The sequence below is a fragment of the Mesoplodon densirostris genome, chromosome 7 (genome assembly GCF_025265405.1).
Source record: "Mesoplodon densirostris isolate mMesDen1 chromosome 7, mMesDen1 primary haplotype, whole genome shotgun sequence".
In the NCBI taxonomy this organism is placed as follows: domain Eukaryota; kingdom Metazoa; phylum Chordata; class Mammalia; order Artiodactyla; family Ziphiidae; genus Mesoplodon; species Mesoplodon densirostris.
In genome coordinates this window covers 119275593-119284887 of record NC_082667.1, presented here as the reverse complement: position 1 = coordinate 119284887, position 9295 = coordinate 119275593, and positions in this window count along the sequence as shown.

Sequence of the window (9295 nt, the reverse complement as noted above, 5' to 3'; positions counted from 1 at the left end):
ACAGGAGAGGCCACAACAGTGAGAGGCATGCATATCACAAAAAAAAAAAAAAAAAAAAAAAAGACCCATATATATGTTGTCTACAAGAGACCCATGTTAGACCTAGGGACACATAAAGCCTGAAAGTGAGGGGATGGAAAAAGATATTCCATGCAAATGGAAATCAAAAGAAAGCCAGAATACCAATTCTTATATCAGACAAAATAGACTCTAAAATAAAGATGATTACAAGAGACAAAGAAGGACACTACATAATGATCAAGGGATCGATCCAAGACGAAGATATAACAATTGTAAATATGTATGCACCCAATATAGGAGCACCACAATACATAAGGCAAATACAAACAGCCATAAAAGGGGAAATCAACAGTAACACAGTCATAGTAGGGGACTTTAACAGTCCACTTTCACCAATGAACAGTTCATCCAAAATGAAAATAAATAAGGAAACACAAGTTTTAAATGATACATTAAACAAGATGGACTTAATTGATATTTATAGGACATTCCATCCAAAAACAACAGAATACACTTTCTTCTCAAGTGCTCATGGAACATTCTCCAGCATAGATCATATCTTGGGTCACAAATCAAGCCTTGGTAAATTTAAGAGAATTGAAATTGTATCAAGAATTTTTCTCCAACCACAATGCTATGAGACTATATATCAATTACAGAAAAAATACTGTAAAAAATACAAACACATGGAGGCTAAACAATACACTACTAAATATCCAAGAGATCACTGAAGAAATCAAAGAGGAAATCAAAAAATACCTAGAAAAAAATGACAATGGAAACACGATGACCCAAAATCTCTGGGATGCAGCAAAAGCAGTTCTAAGAGGTAAGCTTATATCAATACATTCCTACCTCAAGAAACAAGAAACATCTGAAATAAATTACCTAACCTTACACCTAAAGCAATTAGAGAAAGCAGAATAAAAAAAAACAAAGTTAGTAAAGGAAATAAATCATAAAAATTTATGATTTAACAAGATAAATGAAATAGAAATGAAGAAAATGATAAAGAAATGAAAATGAAGGAAAAGAAAAAAGAAATGAAGGAAATGATAGCAAAGATCAATAAGACTAAAAGCTGGTTCTTTGAGAAAATTAAAAAAATCGATAAACCATTAGCCAGACTCATCAAGAAAAAAGGGGTGAAGACTCAAATCAATAGAATTTAAAATGAAAAAGGAGAAGTAAAAACTGACACTGCAGAAATACAAAGGATCATGAGAGAGTGCTATAAGAAACTATATGCCAATAAAATGGACAACCTAGAAGAAATGGACAAATTCTTAGAAAAGCACAACTTTCTGATATTGAACCAGGAAGAAATAGAAAACATAAACAGACAAATTACAAGCACTGAAATTGAGACTGTGATTAAAAACCTTCTAACAAACAAAAATCCAGGACCAGATGGCTTCACCAGCGAATTCCATTAAACATTTAGAGAAGAGCTAACACCAATCCTTCTAAAACTCTTCCAAAATGTAGCAGAGGGAGAAACACTCCCAAACTCATTTTACTAGGCCACCATCACCCTGATACCAAAACCATACAAAGATGTAACAATGAAAGAAAACTACAGACCAATATCACTGATGAGCATAGATGAGAAAATGCTCAACAAAATACTAGCAAACAGAATCCAACAGCACATTAAAAGGATCATACACCATGATCAAGTGGGGTTTATCCCAGGAATGCAAGGATTCTTCAATATATGCATATCAATCAATGTGATAAACCATATTAACAAATTGAAGCAAAAAATCCATATGATCATATCAATAGAGGAAGAAAAAGATTTTAACAAAATTCAACAGCCATAAAAACCCTCCAGAAAGTAGGCATAGAGGGAACTTACCTCAACATAATAAAGGCCATATATGACAAACCAAAGTCAACATCGTTCTCAATGGTGAAAAACCGAAACCATTTCCACTAAGATCAGGAACAACACAAGGTAGCTCACTCTCACCACTATTATTCAACATAGTTTTGGAAATTTTACTCACAGCAATCAGAGAAGAAAAAGAAATAAAAGGGATCAAAATCAGAAAAGAAGAAGTAAAGCTGTCACTGTTTGCAGATGACATGATACCATACATAAAGAATTCTAAAGATGCTACCAGTAAACTACTAGAGCTAATCAATGAATTTGGTAAAGTGGCAGGATACAAAATTAAGGCACAGAACTCTCTTGCATTCCTATATACTGATGATGAAAAATCTGAAAGAGAAATTAAGGAAACACTCCCATTTACCACTTCAACATAATAGAATAATATACCTAGGAATAAACCTACCTAAGGAGACAAAAGACGTGCATGTAGAAAACTATAAGACACTGTTGAAAGAAACTAAAGATGATACAAACATTTGGAGAGATATACCATGTTCTTGGATTGGAAGAATAAACATTGTGAAAATGACTGTACTACTCACAGCAATCTACATATTCAATGCAATCCCTACCAAACTACCAATGGCATTTTTCACAGAACTAGAACAAAAATTTCACAATTTGTATGGAAACACAAAAGATCCCCACTAGCCAAAACAATTTGGAGAAAGAAAAACGGAGCTGGAGGAATCAGTCTCCTGGGCTTCAGACTATACTACAAAGCTACAGTAATCAAGACAGTATGGTACCAGCACAAAAACAGAAATATAGACCAGTGGAGGAGGATAGAAAACCCAGAGATAAACCCATGCACATATGGTCATCTTATTTTTGATAAAGGATGCAAGAGTATATAATAGAGAAAATACAGCCTCTTCAATAAGTGGTGCTTGGAAAACTGGACAGCTACATGTAAAAGAATGAAATTAGAACACTCCCTAACACCATAAACAAAAATAAAATCAAAATGGATTAAAGACCCAAATGTCAGGTCAGACAATATAAAACTCTTAGAGGAAAACATAGGCAGAACACTCTATGACATAAATCACAGCAAGATCCTTTTTGACTCACCTCCTAGAGAAAGGGAAATAAAAGCAAAAATAAATGTGACCTAATGAAACTTAAAAGCTTTTTCAAAGCAAAGGAAACTACAAACAAGACGGAAAGACAGCCCTCAGAATGGTAGAAAATTTTTGCCAATGAAGCAACTGACAAAGAATTAATCTCCAAAATTTACAAGCAGCTCATGCAGCTTAATATCATAAAAACAAACAACCCAATGCAAAAATGGGGAGAAGACCTAAACAGACATTTCTCCAAAGAAGATATACAGATTGCCAACAAACACATGAAAGGATGTGCAACATCGCTAATCATTAGAGAAATGCAAATCAAAACTACAGTGAGGTATCACCTCACACCAGTCAGAATGGCCATCATCAAAAAATCTACAAACAATAAATGCTGGAGAGGGTGAGGAGAAAAGGGAACCCTCTTGCACTGTTGGTGGGAATGTAAATTGACACAGCCACTATGAAGAACAGTATGGAGGTTCCTTAAAAAAATAAAAATAGAACTATCATACAACACAGCAATCCCACTACTGGGTATATACCCTGAGAAAACCATAATTTTAAAAGAGTCATTTACAACAATGTTCATTGCAGCTCTATTTACAATAGCCAGGGTATGGAAGCAACGTAAGTGTCCATCAACAGATGAATGGATAAAGAAGATGTGGCACATATATACAATGGGATATTACTCAGCAATGAAAATAAACAAAATTCAGTTATTTGTAGTGAGTTGGATGTGTCTAGAGTCTGTCATATAGAGGGAAGTAGGTCAGAAAGAGAAAAACAAATACTGTATGCTAACACATATATATGGAATCTAATATATATATATATATATATATATATATATGTATATATATATATATACACACACACACACATATATATATATATATATATATATATATATATATATATATATATACACATATATATATATATATAGTTCTGAAGAACCTAGAGACAGGACAGTAATAAAGACACAGACATAGAGAATGGACTTGAGGGCACGGGGAGGGGGAAGTGTAAGCTGGGATGAAGTGAGAGAGTGGCATGGACTTACATATACTACCAAATGTAAAATAGATACTAATGAGAAGCAGCCACATAGCACAGGGAGATCAGCTCGGTGCTTTGTGATCACCTAGAGGGATGGGATAGGGATGATGGGAGGGATAGGCAAGAGGGAGGAGATATGGGGATATACGTATATGTATAGCTGATTCACTTTCTTATAAAGCAGAAACTAAGACACCATTGTAAAGCAATTATACTCCAATAAAGATGTTTAAGAAAAAGAAAAAGAAATATCATGGAGGCATCCCCATCTCTACTTTCTTACCGTTATGGTTTTCACGTAGGCTCTCCTTATCCATCACCCAGACCCTTGCTACTCAACTCTTGAACCCTTGTTAGAAATGCAAAATATTGGGTCCCATCCAGAACTCCTAAATCAGAAGCTGCATTTCAACAATATCCCTAGGTAATTTATACATATATTAAAAGTTTAAGGAGCACTGATCAAGGCTATTAAAATAACCTCTCTAACAACTATCCATGTTGGGGCTTGGCCACTCTCCACCAAGTCAGTAGAACAATTTTTATAAAACACATGCCTGGCCAAGTCATTTTTCAGATTTAAACACTGCAGAAGCTCTCTTGCTTACAGTTTTGATTCTAAACTCTATGGCGTGGTGTGTATAGGTCTGTATGATCACCCTGTTTATCTACACTTACCCATCTTACCTGTTATCCACCACTCACCTCTCATTCTAACTCCTTGACCCTTGGCAAGTCCTCGGATATTTTTTACATAGTCACACTGTCTTTATTTTAGAGTCCAATCATTCCATCCAGTTGGGAAAAACTTCCTTCTCTTTTTAGCATCCCAGGCTCCTATTGATCTTCCAAGGCCCTGGTCTAACACCAAGTTCTCTCTCAGTGAAAATTTCTGAGCTTTCTTCCCACAGAACTGGTAGTTCCCTCTTCCGTGATTCCAGGACACTATATTCATAATTTAGTTGTTCCACTTACCTCAAGTCATTGGGATACAGGTTTAAAAATGAGGGATTGTTTTAGCACAGGCAGCTGAGCAGATAGTGGGAGTCATTATGCATTAATTATTAGTTGCATTCTAAAATAACCTTTCAGTCTGCACAAGCAAAGTGAATTTGAATTTTAAGGTAATTACCTGAGATACTTCAATATTTTTTTAAATTTTCTTTCAGCATAATGCAATGGAAAGAACATAAGACTTTGGAGCTTTAAGACTTCCTATCTCTGTCACTTCCTAGTAGCCTGATGTATGATCTTAGTAATTAACCTCTCCAAGTAAGTTTCATTATTTTTAAATTGTGAGTAAAAACTAGAGCTGTTTCTTAAGATAATTGTGAGAATTGAAAGAGATAATTAATGTGAAAGCATTTAGATAACTAGAAAGTGCTGTATACATAATCATTATTTTTCATGAATTTATTCCCTTAATATATTTTGAGCACTTGTTATTTCCTGAAAATTGTGCTAGATATCAAAGTTAGCAAAAATTTTCAGATATGGTATCAGTCCAAATAACAAAGGGTACTAGAGGATGTAAACACAGAGGGAAAATTTGGAGAAAATGTGTAAGTTGATGCATTAACAGTGCAAAATATTTAAACATAAGAAAATTTAGAACAGGCTTGATAGTCAAGGTAACATTTTAAAAAATACTGCAATGGAGGATAAAATTATGAAAGCCTTAAGATTTATAATTGTTGGCTCTTCCTTTCTCTAGACCGATACAGCCACAAATTTCAGACATTTCTAGAATCTGAAACTTTTGTCTTCCTCTTCACCCAGACACTAATGTGTCTCAGTCCCGGGCCCCTCCTAACTGTCCCCACTTTCCTTTCCCTGCTACCAATACTTCTTCATTCCTGCTTAGGGCAGCACACACTACCTGTGCTGTACTTGGCCCAGATTCCAAGTTCGTGCCAATGTTTCCAATATCTATAACACCGTGGAATTTGATCAATGACAATGTAAATGTCATTCTCAGCTGAGTCACTTCAAGTCCTTACATCCTCCATGAGGTTTTCTTTGCTTGTCCCACACCCCAGGGGGTCTCTGCAGTTCTTGACTGTATCACGCAGAAAATCACTTAATCATAAACATTCCACTTCTTCTCCACTGTTTTATATTTATGCCATTGCTACAGCTGGGCTGAAAACTCCATGAAGGATGGAATCTTGATATTACTCCAACATGAGTCTCCCATTTCATACTCTGAGACCTTGAATGGGACATCCTTGTCCCACTCCACTTCAGCACTCTATGCCTCCATTTCCTCATCAGGAAAATAAAGGTGTTCCACTATAAGATTAGAATAGATGATCTTCAAATTTACCTGCAGCTGGAACAATCTATGGCTCTTTCCATGAGACAGGTCTCACCTCATCTTTATAAGGCTTCTTCTAGTGCAAAACTGAACTCATTTCGGATCAAAATTCATGTGCACCCCAGCTCCGCCTCTGTCCTAGTACTCTGAGAGAATAATGCAATCTATTTTGCAGACCCTGTCACTGTTCTAGCACATAACATCCTATTATTCTTCCGAAATGGAAGATTAAGTTTCCCAGCGTATCTGACTGAAGGTCCAATATTACCAGATACATAACCATTTGCCTGCAATTCCCCTGGGGAAGGTTATTAACAACAACTTAGTCCCTGATAAATGACTATGTTTCCAAGGTAGTGGTTTATATCAAGGTTCCTAAATACATATCATTTAAATTTACCCAGACAGCCATGTGTCAAATAAACAACAACTGATTATTAAAAACACTCATTCTTAGGCAAGAGACTGCTGTGCAACTCCTGGTGTGCTAAATCATTGATTTGCTTTAAACATACAAGTGTCTTTAATAATCAATACCCACCTCCCATTATCTTATTAAAATTTGCTTACAGTGTTGCTGAGGAAGAAGAGTGGCTCATTGGTTGTCACCTGCAACCCAGAAACATACCTAGTGACATGGGGTTAAGAGTTGCCAAAGCCTCACAGAATGTCAAGGTTAGAAAGAACCTGAAGTTCTTCTAGGGAAAGTCCCCATTCAGTGACCAAGTGCCTTCTACTAGCATCCTCACAAAAACAGTCACATGGCTGCTTGCACCTACCTCCAAGCAGGGAACACTAACCACTCCAGGCAGGGGAGCCTCCCAAATGTGACAGTTCTCCAGTCTTTCTTTTCTTTTTTTAAAATTAATTTTTATTGGAGTATAGTTCCTTTACAATGTTGTATTAGTTTCTGCTGTACAGCAAAGTAAGTCAGTTATACACATACATATATCCACTCTTTTTTAGATTCCCTTCCCGTTTAGGTCACCACAGAGCACTGAGTAGAGTTCCCTGTGCTACACAGCAGGTTCTCATTAGTTATCTATTTTTATATATAGTAGTGTATATATGTCAATCCCAATCTACAAATTCATCCCACCTCCCCTTTCCTCCTTGGTAACCATAAGTTTGTTTTCTACATCTGTGACTCTATTTCTGCTTTACAAATAAGTTCATCTGTACCATTTTTCTAGATTCCACATATAAGCAATATTATACAGTATTTATCTTTCTCTGACTTACTTCACTCTGCATGACAATCTCTAGGTCCATCCATGTTGCTGAAAATGGCATTATTTCCTTCATTTTTATGGCTGAGTAATATTCCATTGTATATGTGTACCACATCTTCTTTATCCATTCCTTTGTCGATGGACGTTTAGGTTGTTTCCATGTCCTGGCTATTGTACATAGTGCTGCAATGAACCCCAGTCTTTCTTTAAAAAGTGTTTCCCTGTGAGCTTCCTTCCCTTGTGCCTAGTCCTCCCCAGCTCAGAATAAGAAACCAACTTGTGATGGTTAATTTTATGTGTCAACTTGACTGGGTCACAGGGTGCCCAGATTAAATGTTAGTTCTGGGTGTGCTTGTGATTGTGCTTCCAGGTGAGATTAGCATTTGAATCAGGGGACTCAGTAAAGTGGACGGCCTATCGCAATGTGGATGGACATATTCCAATCTCTTGAGGACCTGAATGGAACAAAAGGAAAAGGAAGGGGGGATTTACCACATTTTTCCTGCCTCACTACTGAGCTGTGACATCTTTGCCTGCTCTTGAACTGAGATTTACACCATCAGCTTCCCTGGTTCTCAGACACTGGGACTCAGATTGAACTATATCAATGGCTTTCCTGGGTCTCCAACTTGTAGTATCAGATTGTGGCACCTAGCCTTCACAATCATGTAAGCCAATTCCTCATTTTATATATATATATATATATATATATGTAAAATTATATATATTTAATTATATAAATGATTATATATAATAGATATATAATTCTATATGTAATAAACTGAATATGTATATAGATTTGGTTTATTATACGTAGAATTATATATATATATATATATATATATATATATATATATATATATATATATATATATATATATAAAATCTTATTGGTTCTGTTTTTCTGGAGAGTATTGACTGATACACACCTCTAACTGAAAAGGAAAGATAGCAAGGCAGGAAGAGAAGAGTTTATCTATTTATGGAGCATCTATTATGCTCTATTCACATCATATATATTATCTTAATAATTTGTGAGTCACAGACCTATGTTTAAATGCCAGCTCTCCACCATAATCATTTGTGACCCTTGGCAAGTTATATATATCCATAAGCTCAGTTTTTCCACTTGTAAAACGGATTATATTTATCTCACTTGATGACTGCAAAGATTATCTGACATTATGTATAGAAAATATAGATGACTCAATGCAAAGCAAATGCTCAAAGCATGGCTATTTTAGTAATCGTAACAGTAACAATGAACCACACAATAAGGCATGAAATAGTTACTGTGCTTCCATTCTGTGAAGGTAGCTGTAATGTCTCATCAGAGTTCTCTCTGCTCTAGGTCTCCCACCCCCATTGACCTCAGCTCAGTCTTCCATGTGGAAAGTCTGCTCTCCGTCAGCATCCCACCAGCCGCCTCTGACCGTCCTCTGGAGCAGAGCCATGCTCTCGCTGGACACAGACCACTGGAGGGAATAACCGGCATGAATGGAAGTGTGTGTACCAGACACAATGGCTACAAGCCCCCACTGCCTGTACCACCACATCATCTGAAGTTCTGTGAAGGTCCTCCAGCATTGGTAGACATAAAGTAAATAAGTCAATAAAAATGTTGAACACATGTGTGAATAAAGGAATCAATCAACCAACTGATGAAGAAATGGGTGGCTGAGCTAAG